This window comes from Schistocerca gregaria, chromosome 10 (genome assembly GCF_023897955.1).
Source record: "Schistocerca gregaria isolate iqSchGreg1 chromosome 10, iqSchGreg1.2, whole genome shotgun sequence".
NCBI lineage: Eukaryota > Metazoa > Arthropoda > Insecta > Orthoptera > Acrididae > Schistocerca > Schistocerca gregaria.
This window is the reverse complement of record NC_064929.1, coordinates 171,104,293-171,119,047: the sequence shown is the minus strand read 5'-3', so window position 1 is coordinate 171,119,047 and position 14,755 is coordinate 171,104,293. Positions and strand designations below refer to the sequence as shown.

The following is a 14,755-nucleotide window of genomic DNA, read 5'->3' as shown; positions in this document are numbered from 1 at the left end:
AAAGACACCTTGCATGAATATTATGGAAATGGAAGAGGAGGTAGATGAAGATGAAATGGGAGATATGATACTGCATGAAGAGTTTGACAGAGCACTGAAAGACCTAAGTCGAAACATGGCCCCGGGAGTAGACAACATTCCATTAGAACTACTGACAGCCTTGGGAGAGCCAGTCCTGACAAAACTCTACCATCTGGTGAGCAAGATGTATGAGACAGGCGAAATTCCCTCGGACTTCAAGAAGAATATAATAATTCCAATCACAAAGAAAGCAGGTGTTGACAGATGTGAAAATTACCAAACAATCAGTTTAATAATAAGCCACAGCTGCAAAATACAACTCGAATTTTTTACAGACGAATGGAAAAATTAGTAGAAGCCGACCTCGGGGAAGATCAGTTTGGATTCCGTAGAAATGTTGGAACACGTGAGGCAATACTGACCCCACGACTTATCTTAGAAGAAAGATTAAGGAAAGGCTAACCTATGTTTCTAGCATTTGTACACTTAAAGAAAGCTTTTGACAATGTTGACTGGAATACTCTTTTCAAATTCTGAAGGTAGTAGGAATTAAATACAGGGAGCGAAAGGCTATTTACAATTTGAACGAAACCAGATGGCAGTTATAAGAGTCGAGGGACATGAAAGGGAGGCAGTGGTTGGACAGGAAGTGAGACAGGGTTGTAGTCTCTCCCCAATGCTATTCAATCTGTATACTGAACAAGCAATAAAGGAAACAAAAGAAAAGTTTGGAGTAGGTACTAAAATCCATGGAGAAGAAATAAAAATTTTGAGGTTCGCTGATGACATTGTAATTCTGTCAGAGACAGCAAAGGACTTGGAAGAGCATTTGAATGGAATGGACAGTGTCTTGAAAGGAGGGTATAAGACGAACAGTAACAAAAGCAAAACGAGGATATGGAATGTAGTCAAATTAAGTCGGGTGATGCTGAGGGAATTAGATGAGGAAATGAGACACTTAAAGTAGTAAAGGGGTTTTGCTATTTGGGGAGCAAAATAACTGATGATGGTCCAAGTAGAGAGGATATAAAATGTAGACTGCCAATGGCAAGGAAAGCATTTCTGAAGAAGAGAAATTTGTTAACATCGAGTATTGATTTAAGTGTCAGGAAGTTGTTTCTGAAAGTATTTGTATGGAGTGGTGTCATACATGGAAGTGAAACATGGATGATAAACAGTTTGGACAAGAAAAGAATAGAAGCTTTCGAAATGTGGTGCTACAGAAGAAGGCTGAAGATTAGATGGGTAGATCATATAACTAATGAGGAGGTATTGAATAGAATTGGGGAGAAGAGAAGTTTGTGGCACAACTTGACCAGAAGAAGGGATTGGTTGGTAGGACATGTTCTGAGGCATCAAGGGATCACCAATTTAGTATTGGAGGGCAGCGTGGAGGGTAAAAATCATCGAGGGAGACCAAGAGATGAATACACTAAGCAGATTCAGAAGGATGTAGGCTGCAGTAGGTACTTGGAGATGAAGAAGCTTGCACAGGATAGGGTAGCATGGAGAGCTGCATCAAACCAGTCTCTGGACTGAAGATTACAACAACAACAACATGCTGGCGAGACTCCAGTCAACAGCAATGGAACCATGTTAAAGATTTTGCAACTTTCAACAACTTCAGAATATTAAACTCTTGCTTTAAACATAAAGAGAGACGCAAATACAAATGGTCTGCCAGAGGATTTACAACCATAATTGAATACTTCGTAGTAAACCAAAAAACAGCTGTTCTGTTTCAGGATGTGCATGTTTATAGAGGGTACGACATTAGCACAGACCACTTCTTGCCACATGCAAAAGATGCCCAAACATGTAAAAATCACCAGGACAACCAAGGGAGGTATATAAAGTGTACTTACTAGTACAGGAGTCGATCAAGAACGTTTATCAATGACACTTAGACACAATAATGGACATGTTTCCAGAATCAGAGACTATTGAAAATGAGTGGGAACAGATTAAGAACATATTAAGAACTACAGCCAGTGAAGCTTTAGGTAAAATGAAACACAGGAAGAAGGAAAAAGGCCACATGATTTGGACAAAAGAAATTGAGGAAGTTGTTGAAATCTACATCTACATCTACATCCGTACTCCGCAAGCCACCTGACGGTGTGTGGCGGAGGGTACCCTGAGTACCTCTATCGGTTCTCCCTTCTATTCCAGTCTCGTATTGTACGTGGAAAGAAGGATTGTCGGTATGCTTCTGTGTGGGCTCTAATCTCTCTGATTTTATCCTCATGGTCTCTTCGCGAGATATACGTAGGAGGGAGCAATATACTGCTTGACTCTTCGGTGAAGGTATGTTCTCGAAACTTTAACAGCAGTCCGTACCGAACTACTGAGCATCTCTCCTGCAGAGTCTTCCACTGGAGTTTATCTATCATCTCCGTAACGCTTTCGCGATTACTAAATGATCCTGTAACGAAGAGAAATAAAGAGAAAACCTTATAAAAAATATCTACAACACCCCACTCAGGAGTATAATGAAGTATACAAGAAGCAGACAGCAGAAGTGAAAAAACTAAGCAGGAAGCTCCATCAAGACTGTTGGGATAACTTCGTTGCCAGGATAAAAAAAATGATGTCCATGGGAGACAAGCACTTGCATATAAAATACATGAAAAGGATGTGGTAGGTATCAATGTAATAAAGAACAAAGACTGGCTGAATTATTATGAGGAAATGTGGACTAATCAAATGAACACAGAAAATGATGAAGATCTTGAAACAAATCCAGATAATCTCGAATTTCAAGAATTAAAACACGTTCTCAGATATACAAAGAATTGAAAGGCAGTAAGACGTTATGGCATTAACAGGAAACTAATAAAATATTCTTCAGCAGCATTTAAAAAAAGTTTCTCAGACTTTTGTATCTTTGCTGGATAACAAAAGGAAATATCAAAGGAATGGAAGATCTCACTTATAAAATCAATATTTAAAAAAGGAGACAGATCAAAACCCGAAAATTAATGAGGCATATCACTATTAAATGCAGCATGTAAGATCTACGCTAGAAAAATAACCGAGAGACAAACCCATAATGGAGTGCCTGCTGTCAGAAGAACAAAATGGATTCAGAAAGGGGAGAAGCCGTACAGACAACATGTTTATGCCACAGAAAATTACAGAAAAACATAAGGAATTCAATATAAAAACACACATCCTTTTCGTCGATTATGTAAAGCTTTTTAATTTTGTATGTTTGAGTTTGTTTGTGTGTCTATCAACATACCAACACTTTCGTTTGGTAAGTTACATCATCTTTGTTTTTAGATATATTTTTAATAAAGTAAATAGACAATTATTGTGGGAAATTTTAATAACAAAAGGTATACCAATACATGTTGTACAGAAAGTTCGAAAGATCTAAGCTAATACAAGAATCCAAAGAATTGGGAATAATGGAAAAACAGCAAAGGTTATTAATTTAGGATTTCCACAAAGTTGTAACCTCTCTCCACTGCTTTTTAGTATATACACTGATGACATTATACAGCAATGGAGAATGAAACTGAAGAACTATGCATATAACTTCAACCAGAAAGATTACATTATGACTCTTGTTATTTGCAGATGACCTGGCGTTAATTTTGAATAGTGAAGATGGACAGCAGAGATCTGCCAAGGACTATACCAAATATGCTAGATATATATGTCAATATCAATACAAAAAACAAAAGCCATGGCTTTCTGTGGAAAAAACCAGTAATAACATAAGTATTATAAACAACAAGATTACAGTGCAAGTAGATAGATTCAAATTTCTAGGAACCATGTTGTCGTACAGGGGAGACCTAGAAAAAAAAAGACAAAATTGAGAAATTTAACTACTTAAATGTAAAGTAAGAACCGAAACATATCTAAAATTTTATAAAGTTATTTCAATACCAATATTACTATATGAAAGTGGATCTTGGGTAATGAAAAATAAAAATAAAATAAGATTCCAAGCCAATGAAATGAAATTCCTCAGGACAAAGCAGAACACACCAGACTACAAAAGAAATACAGACATCATGAAGAAATGAAATATTTCCGATATAAACAGTAAGGCTGACGAATACTGACAAAAATGGATATCCCACCTGTCAGGAAGGGAAAAATCAAGATGAATACTACATTTTTGGTGATATACTCCACAAGATAAAAGATGCATTGGAAGACCTGCAAAATGATGGAAGGACCAGCTGTAGAGAGAGCAGGCTGAAAGAATTTTTTCTTGAGGGACCACACGAAGAGTCTCACTTATGTGACCCTTGTGCATGTGGAGGAAGATAAGGTTGCACAGATCATGGCTGCATCATGTTGAACAGAGTTTATGCAAAGTTACTTTGCAATACACTGTGTGCACCGAACTTGGTAGTCGTCATATTTAACAGATGCTGCACTATCACACTATGAAATCTGTACTACTACTTTTCCTTGTACCACACAAACAAACTGTTTCTGGACATGGGTTCTTATGTAAAACCTGATCTGCTAAGTCCCCTGTACAACTTCTAGAAGTGTGTAACATGAATTGTTAAACATCCAGATAGGAAACACAATGCATGAAAATTTTAAAGGATTGGACACCTAGTGTGATATTTTAGCAATCGATGAAAAAAAAGTTTTGTGTGTGTGTATGAGCAAATTTCCTTCTCTAATGTTATTAATACAATTAAGTAATTGATTCCTATACTTCACAGAAACACACCATTAGATTCAAACAATGGAAAATCCAGGATGGAATGAAAAAATATTATGAGAAGGAAAGTTGCTACACAACATACAGCGGAGATGCTGAGTCGCAGATAGGCGCAACAAAAAGACTGTCACAAATACAGCTTCCAGCCAGTAAAGCTGACCAAAAAAATAAAAAATATGACCAACAGAAATGAATTACCAACAGCACCACAAAGTGAAAGTTCCGCCAACACCATAAGTGCACTTTAACCTAGGTTTTCAATTATGTGGTACATTCTGTCACTACTAACAAGATTATAATGGATGAACTTGATGCTCGTGTTCACAAGTCTGAGTTTGGTACAATACCCGAGGTACTCTCTAGCTGCTTGCTGAACATAAGAGTAACACTCTTCTGTCCAGCTGATGCCTGTCTCTCATCTGTGGGGGATCTTAATCAAGCACAGGTCAGGTTTCAGAGCTGCAAACTGCTAGGTTGTCAAGTGATGGCAGGAGAAGCCGTAGTGTTGAAACCATCTGCAACAAATTAATCATGCCGTACACAGTTAATATAATCGCAATATTAAGGTAATGTTAATATTCATACATTTACATTCAACACACAACTAATGGTAGTGGTTGTTAGTAGGTTGTAGCGGTAGTGGTGGTGATGGTTGAGGTGGTAGTAGTGGTAGTGGTAGTAGTAGTAGTATCTGTAGTTCCCCTACAATATTGGACACGTCTTAGTATTACAATTTAAGAACAAAACATAAAGTGAAATATCCACACTGACTTACATAGACCTGAAAGGTCAAGAATGATAAGGATGGAGCAAGGACGTCATAATATTCTTCCACAATCATACCCTTCCCAGTGATGAATTTAGCAAGAAGAAAGCAATTGCTGTAACACCAATACACATCCTCATTTCAGTGTACATTTAGTAAGATGAAAGCAATTACTGCTACAACAATACACATTATCAGTTTTGTTTAGTAGTTCTGCAATATGCAACAACATACTTCAGGCAACACTAAAAATATTTTACTTGAAACAGGTATTCTACAAAAGAGACGAAAGGCCAACCCATGTTGTATGCCACTATATCACAATTTGACGAAGTGCCCATTATACTTTAAAGTATTAACTATATTATATATCCTGCAATATCTCTTACTTCTGGTTTGGAAAGAAGAGTCAGACCTGCTCCCTGTATCTATGGCATGAAAATGTCAATAGAGAAGATGTTTAGTACATTATTTGTGATATTAATTATTGAGTAGTCTGAGTTGAACAACACTACTTAATATAGTCCGAAATGCTTTTAAACGCATTGTGTCACTCGTGCATTGGTTTAAAAAAAAATCCATTCCCTATTATTATAGTATGTTGAGGTCATTTATAAACAAGTTTCGCTAAAATGAAATTAAAAAGATGCAGGATTGTGTTGAGTGAGCTCCAATGAGGGGAGTCATTATTGGGAATACTGTTAATAATACTAGTCACATCGAAACTTTTAAATTTAACAATTCAGCATTCAAGATGTTTAAGAAACAAATGACTCGTCCACATTCTTTGCCGATGTATTTCTGGGTGCTTCAAGGAAACAGTATGTAGCAGATTCTGTGAACATTGAACGTGACATAGGCCATACTACCTAATTTTACGAAAGAGGAAACGAAGAGGATCTACTTCGTAACATCTGTTATCTCGCACCCCACCATATGAAGGTGAACTTTAATTCACATAACTCGTTTTTGCATCCATTACGTTGCAGACTGTGAGATACTGTACACAAACAATATTCTTTCAAAAACATTTTATCACTCACTTCAACGTGCTAGCACACATTTCAAATGGAAATGTCAGGACGTGCAGTTAAACGACATATAATATTTATGGTCTACGAATAACAAGTAGATAAACAAATAAAAAATCCTACAGCAACGAAATACAAGTTTATTGCAACACGAATTTTCTATTAAACAGCCATTTGGAACTTACGCTTTTTTATTTTATTAATCTTTCCACACCAAGTTCAGACGACCTGAATTGCAATGAATATCTGAATTACCATGTTTTGCATTCAGTAACAAAACAGGTAATTAAAATTTAATAGAGCACACTATATGAAAACAACTGTAGATCCTGAGACAAGAGATATTAGAATGCAGACACATGAAGCAAATAATCAAAATTTAAAAATTACCCGCTATTCCCACGTGATACTTGAAACAGAGTGATACTAAAGTTATTTGACGCGGTGCTACGAACTCTAAAAAAAAAAAGTTTATGCCAAAGCTGTGCTTAGAAAAATAACTTAACTACCAAAAAACAAGAATTCTACCGCATGTTATTCCTAGATAGTTACATCTTTCGAAAGTCTCAGCACCTCACATTTGCACAAAACACACACCATCTTTTGTTTGTAAATATTGATTTGAATGTATACATCAGGGGAGGAACTGTGGCTGCGCTCCTTTCAAAGATATATTTTGGCTGAAGCACCTGGATGAGACCATATTAGATTTCGTAAAGCTCGCAATTTGCGTTTTTTATATTATAGTCAACTTGTAATATAGATCTTGTAAATAAATGCTGTTCTAAAATAGCAGCACATTGAGGATCTCTCGAAAAGGTACAATTTATTGACGCTGAATGTCAAAAAATGAGTTATTCAGCATTTAAGTGTTGCAGTAGCTGTATACGATTGCCAGGAAGGTGGCGCGCCTACTGAAATGGAATAGGATAAACTAAACTTGTATGTGTGGAATTTTTGGTTCGTGTTCTGCCATTCGCAAAAATGTTAATATACATCTTCACATTTCTGACAGCTTCTGTGACTTGTCGTTGGCAATCATTTACAAATTAAGCATGAAATATGGAAGTGAGAGTGAATATTTAAAACACGTTGATTATCTGGTAAAAACGAAAGATCACTCATCACCAGAATAAAAAAATATAAACAAGATTGATATATGTAAGACGGAATTAAAAAGTGACTTAGTCTCACTGTCAGCCGCCTATAACGTATAAAAAATTTACGAACTAGTTATTTTTTAAGATTAATTTTTCAAAGAAGATCATCTTCAAATTAAGCACATATGTGTACGAAATATATTCTAATACTGGTTCAGGTATATTTCTGCTGGTTTTCTTTCTAGTTGTTTCAGTTACTTTCAAGAGGGCATTAAGAAGTTTACTTTCCTGACAGTGAACTGAAATTTTTTGGGCATATGAGAACATTCTTCACACAACCAGTACATCTATTTAACAATGGGGGAGTTTATCCTTAAGTATTTTTTGTAATCCATAACACTACATAAATGATTAATATGTAATTGACAGGTTCTCACTTTCAAAGAAAGAGAATACAACAATACTTGAAATTTTTGTACAAATTAGAACGTACTTCACACAACCAGCACACTTATTTATCGTTGGGGGAGCTTCTTATGTGCTATTCGTACTACATACTGCTAATTACATAATGAGTATGACGTGGGCAAAAGGTTACTTTCAAAGAAAATAAAGACAGCAACAGATCCCTGGTTTGTAATGAATGAACCAGCAGAAAGTCAGCGTATAAAGACGTTCTGTTTTAATTCTTCTGATAGGTTGGAAGCCGTAGACATGACGATAACACAGTCTAATATGTATAGTCGCAACCCTTACGGCTGTGAAAGTTGTTACCATTTGACAGTTCAAGTGACACTAGCTCCCCTAGCGGCCAGAAAGCTCGCCTTCCTCTGACGGCAGATGCGACGAAAAATAATGTTCATTTTTAATTCTATTTGTACGTAATTTACAAAATAGTTACTATATTTTTGCGTCGCAAGTGTTAGGAGAACAGCGAGAGACATAAATGACGGTGAACATAAGTAAACAGAGCACGAACTATTGAATGAAGTGACATAAGCTGCAACATATTCTTGTAGAAATAATTAAGAAGTATCATACAATCACACTTATTCCACTGAAAGTAAGAGAATACACACCGTATATCACATATATGAAGTATATAGATGATCTACCTTGTGTAAAAATGAAGCGACACATCTGTTTTCATTATGTTCTGCTTTGCAGGAAGCCTGCTTCCAAAAACAATTTCCGTCTTATTCTTTGTAGTATCAGGTTATCTCAATAAAAAGTATGACTGTTTTAAAACTTTATAATATCCCATTGATAAATTTAACGAAAATAAAATTAAATGAATGAGTCAGTCCTAACACTTAAGTAACCCAAATGAGCCAGCTTCACTTTTTTTTATTTTTTCTCTTGCTTCTACAGACCAAGTCTTGATTCCTGAATTTAATAATGTAAAAGAGCCTTACTTGCTACAAAGACCATCTTTACAGCTTATCACTGACAAAAAGTTTCCAGTGGATATTGATTAATTTTGCGTGTGAATAAATATAACTTGATTCCATTCAAAACATCATCAACATACACGTTCAAAGAGCTTATGTTACCCAGAAGTCCTTTAACACACTTAATCCTAGATGAAAAATCTTTCCCATCAACATCTACAAATTTCCATGACTGTATCCATATCTTCAGTGTCTTTAATATTTCCAAATGTGTTGAGGCACTTGTAATGCAGTTCCTTACGGATACAGGACCTTTAACACTATCTGCATTAAATATGTCAAAAATATTGTTTACTTTTTGGCAAAAATCTGCAGTAGCAGTAGCAGATAATGATATCGTGCCACAAGTAACAAGTGCCTCAATGCCTGCTGCTACTGTATGACTCAACACATGAACTGGAGTGCTTACCTTTGTTTTTGAAAATGCTGGCAGTTGGACGGCTCTTTTAGTGAGCTTGGGGGCCAACTTGTACTTCCTTTCACAATCACTTGAGTACAACTGACAAATGTCCTTCCATGAAACAGTGCCAATCCCTCCTTCATCTGTTGTGTGGATAATGTTACATCTGAATAAATTATTACATATGCTTTTTATCAAGTGCGGGGTGTCATAAAAATGTAGATCTTACTCCCTTCATGTACTAAGCATGGATTAACTAGTGTGATATCCAGTCTGTTCTTTCACTCCACAAAATACGAGCCTTGGTCAGTCACACATGTTTTTACAACCAAACCAATTTCTGTGAGTTTTATGACAAGTTCAAAAATATGCACGTTGTTAGTGATTTTATATGTGTCTCTCGTGTAGTAACACTTGTGGTAGCTGTTTCTTCTGTGTCAGGAGACAGTTTTATTGTTTTTGCAGTAACACTTTCACGTTTGTATGGCAATTTTCTCTTCATCATCACTAGTTGTGGCTTATTCGGTATGTCAAATAACGTAGGAACTGCATTCCATACCAATGCCTTCTTTTCCGCGCTCATGAACTGGTTTGACTCGAAATGTAACGCACAAAAATTCACGTTATTGTGCAAATAAAGGACATGTTTTTGCAGCAGGTCCTGTCTTCTACTATTACCCCTAAAAAAGTAGTTGACTTACACCTTCTAGAGCACGTTGGGTGGCACGGGATACGTGCGGACGTGCATTGTCCTGTTGGAACAGCAAGTTCCCTTGCCGGTCTAGGAATGGTAGAACGATGGGTTCGATGACGGTTTGGATGTACCGTGCACTATTCAGTGTCCCCTCGACGATCACCAGAGGTGTACAGCCAGTGTAGGAGATCGCTCCCCACACCATGATGCCGGGTGTTGGCCCTGTGTGCCTTGGTCGTATGCAGTCCTGATTGTGGCGCTCACCTGCACGGCGCCAAACACGCATACGACCATCATTGGCACCAAGGCAGAAGCGACTCTCATCGCTGAAGACGACACGTCTCCATTCGTCCCTCCATTCACGCCTGTCGCGGCACCACTGGAGGCGGGCTGCACGATGTTGGGGCGTGAGCGGAAGACGGCCTAACGGTGTGCGGGACCGTAACCCAGCTTCATGGAGACGGTTGCGAATGGTCCTCGCCGATACCCCAGGAGCAACAGTGTGCCTAATTTGCTGGGAAGTGGCTGTGCGGTCACCTACGGCACTGCGTAGGATCCTACGGTCTTGGCGTGCATCTGTGCATCGCTGCGGTCCGGTCCCAGGTCGACGGGCACGTGCACCTTCCGCCGACCACTGGCGACAACATCGATGTACTGTGGAGACCTCACGCCCCACGTGTTGAGCAATTCGGCGGTACGTCCACCCGGCCTCCCGCATGCCCACTATACGCCCTCGCTCAAAGTCCGTCAACTGCACATACGGTTCACGTCCACGCTGTCGCGGCATGCTACCAGTGTTAAAGACTGCGATGGAGTTCCGTATGCCACGGCAAACTGGCTGACACTGACGGCCGCGGTGCACAAATGCTGCGCAACTAGCGCCATTCGGTGGCCAACACCGCGGTTCCTGGTGTGTCCGCTGTGCCGTGCGTGTGATCATTGCTTGTACAGCCCTCTCGCAGTGTCTGGAGCAAGTATGGTGGGTCTGACACACCGGTGTCAATGTGTTCTTTTTTCCATTTCCAGGAGTGTATTTATTTAACGCATTTAATGTACATATGCTATATTACATACTAAGCACAACTGGGAGAAAACGAAATAGTCTGGTTTCTTGTTGAATATACTACAAAGCGAAAAGCATCCTAAATACTAAATATATATATATATATATGACACATTTCATATTTTATGCTTGCTAATCAAATGTTGAAGTCAAAAACGTGAAGGTAATTCTAAAAGGCAGCTGAATTTTTACTTTGATTACAGATGTGTGTGTATCTGATTTTTGTTCACCATTATCCTGGCTCACATTCGGTCTGTTGTTGATTTCTTATTGACTTACTTGCAAAGCAGAATATGCAACTGCACACACACACACACACACACACACACACACACACACACACACAGTTATATAGTTTTTCTTTTCTATTCTGCGAAATATCCTATTCAACTGAGAGTGGAATATTTCATGAACATTTTGATTTTGAATAAAACACGAAATTGTTTCTTCATGTTTTATAATACTCTATATAAAAGTGTACAAGATTAAAATAAACAAACTGGCCATGAATTACGCAGGTACGAGATATGGGAAATGTCTAAAAAGGAAAAAAGCCTAACTTCTACAAGTCTTTTTGACATGCACCATCTTCAAAAGAAAACGCCATTTTTTTCGAGCATGGAGGTTCTTGACTTTTGTTTGTACAAATATCAAGAAATTACTGCTGCAGGTGAACAAAGACTTTTTCAAAAATCCTACACATTTTACACCCACAATAAAAGATTCAGAATGCAACCAAAACTGCACAGTATGGTATTGGTACCTACATTACATTGATACTTGAAAATCTCTTCGGGTTTGCTGCCGGATCCTAAAATCAACTTGACTCGATATTTCGGCGATCCAACTGGTCGCCATCTTCAGGAGAATGCTGCTTGCTGATGAGTCCCGCTAAGAACTAACGCCTGGCTGCAAAACGACGTCCTATATAGCCCACCGTGCAGTACACGGCGCGTGCGCCGCCCGTCACAGTTGCTGCCCTCCAAGACAGGGAAGGGGCGCCGCCCCTGGTAGAACTTTGCGGCAACGATATATCGCACTCATGGTCGCACCGAAGAACGTTCAATTTTGATGCGGGATAGTACCGGATTCCACGTCCTGCTAAGAGGAAACCCATGTCTCTATTGATTAAATTATCCGCCAACCTAATTTCAATTGCCTCTTTATAAACACTATTCCAGAAACTGGAAATGTTGGCAACTACCACCGTTTCGTCATATTTCATGCCGTGTCCCTCATTTAAACAGTGTTCTGCTACTGCCGATTTTTCCGGCTGTTGTAGCCTCGTATGGCGTCGGTGTTCCGCACACCTGTCATGAACTGTGCGAATCGAACGACCAATGTAAGTTTTCCCACACTGACACGGAATTTTGTATACACCGGGTTTCCTAAGCCCCAGGTCGTCTTTTACAGAGCCAAGTAGTGCCCTAATCTTAGAAGGCGGTCGGAACACACTTTTGATGTTAAAATTCCTTAAAATTCGTCCAATCTTAAACGATATACCTCCTGCATAGGGAAGAAAGGCCACCGATCCATGTTCCTCTTCATGCACCTCCAGAGATGGTCCAAACTCCATAGCCCGACGAATCTGCTTCTCGGAGTATCCATTATCCTTAAAAACAGCCATCAAATGCGCAAGTTCTTGGGTTAAGCTGTCCGCGTCGGAAATGGCATATGCTCTCCGTATCAAAGTCCTGAGGACGCCACTGCGTTGGTAGGGTGGATGACAACTTGTAGAATGCAGATACCGATCTGTGTGCGTCAGCTTTCGGTGAACACTGTGTCCCAAAGTACCATCTGGTTTTTTATAAACCATAACGTCTAAAAATGGAAGCATCCCATCACTTTCGACCTCCATGGTAAATTTGATGCGGGGATGAAGACAGTTGAAATGGTCCAAAAATCTATTAAGAGAGTCACGTCCATGCGGCCAAACGAAAAACGTATCTTCCACGTACCTCCAGAAGCACGTTGGTTGCAGAGCTGAAGTCTTTAGTGCCATATCCTCAAAGTCCTCCATAAATAAATTGGCGACTATAGGTGATAAAGGACTACCCATAGCCACTCCGTCATTCTGTTCAAAAAAGTTGCCGTTGAATAAAAAAATATGTGGATGTCAGCACATGACGACAAAGCTTCACCAACTCTTCATCCAGTTTTTCACTAATCAAATTAAGCGACCCTTCTAGAGGAACTTGCGTAAACAGAGATACCACATCAAGACTCACTAATAGATCTGAAGGACTCAACTTCAAAGATTTCAATCGACTAATAAAATCCACCGAATTGGAAATATGGTGTTCACACTTGCCAACATATGGATGGAGAACAGATGATAAATACTTCGCCAGGTTATAAGTGGGTGCACCCAAATTACTAACAATTGGGCGTAGAGGAACCCTTTCTTTATGAACCTTAGGCAGACCATACAACCTAGGCGGAACGGCAGCACCAGGATGAAGTTTCTTACATAAATTGTTGGACAACGAACTCTTTTTCAACAGTGAAAGTGTCTTGCGTTTAATCCTTTCTGTTGGGTCACTAGATAGTTTTCTGTATGCCGGGTCGTTGAGTAATAAATCCATTTTTAGGACGTAATCATCCCGCGTCATTACAACCGTGGCATTCCCCTTGTCAGCTGGTAAAACTACTACTTCATCATCATTCCTAAGGGAACGAATGGCTGCTCTCTCTGCGGAAGAGATGTTATCCCGCGGAGGCCGAGCCCGACGTAATGTGTGGGACACTTCTTGCCTTATTTCTTCTGCTTGGTCCTCGGGTAGGCTGTGTACTGCCTGTTCTACAGAGCATATGAACTCTGTGACAGGAAGACTCTTGGGAGTGGGCGAAAAATTTAAGCCTTTCTCCAACACCGCCACTGTGGGCCCATCCAACGCCTTGTTAGAAAGATTAACCACAGCGCGCCGACGTTTATCCCCTTCTGATGCTGTAGAACGAGAAAGAAGCCAGTTCAAATTTCGAAGATTGTCTGGTAACGGCGCTTTTATGAGCCCAATCCGAAATCGCCCATGTGGAATCATCAACCCACTGCCAAACATCACATGAAAACTGCGACAACAAGTTCAAATATAAGTAAAATAAATCTTTGGAAACAATATCCAGCTGTCTGCGGGTAAAACGAATGCGTTCTCTATAAGTGCTAGGCTTGCACGTTCCTTAATCCTATTAGCTCTCGTACTACTAATACAATGAACAAATCTGGCGAAATTAGGAATGATACCTTCGTCATTGCATATCAGCAAAAAGGCGAGTGTACTCAACAGCTTTCCTTTCTTCCTCCGAAGTTTATCTAACTTCCGTACAAGTTTCATCATCTCCTCCACGTAGAGGTACTTGATGTGACTTCATAGGCTTTCCCGGCGTAATAAGTCTTGAAAATCTCTTCGGGTTTGCTGCCGGATCCTAAAATCAACTTGACTCGATATTTCGGCGATCCAACTGGTCGCCATCTTCAGGAGAATGCTGCTTGCTGATGAGTCCCGCTGAGAACTAACGCCTGGCTGCAAAAC

The 14,755-nt window shown here is 39.3% G+C and overlaps 1 long non-coding RNA gene across 4 annotated transcripts; it reads right to left on the bottom strand.

Moving 5' to 3' along the window:
* Window positions 1-3,334: 3,334 nt before the first annotated feature.
* Window positions 3,335-7,182, bottom strand: LOC126293283 (uncharacterized). Of its 4 annotated transcripts, none has more exons than XR_007552264.1 (4): window positions 7,046-7,182; window positions 5,496-5,601; window positions 5,010-5,235; window positions 3,335-3,827 (listed from the first exon to the last, which is right to left on the bottom strand). It is a non-coding gene; the product is annotated as an uncharacterized LOC126293283 (long non-coding RNA). The 4 variants fall into 4 exon arrangements; XR_007552263.1 differs by having other exon boundaries at window positions 7,070-7,182; XR_007552262.1 differs by lacking the exon at window positions 5,496-5,601.
* Window positions 7,183-14,755: the final 7,573 nt, after the last annotated feature.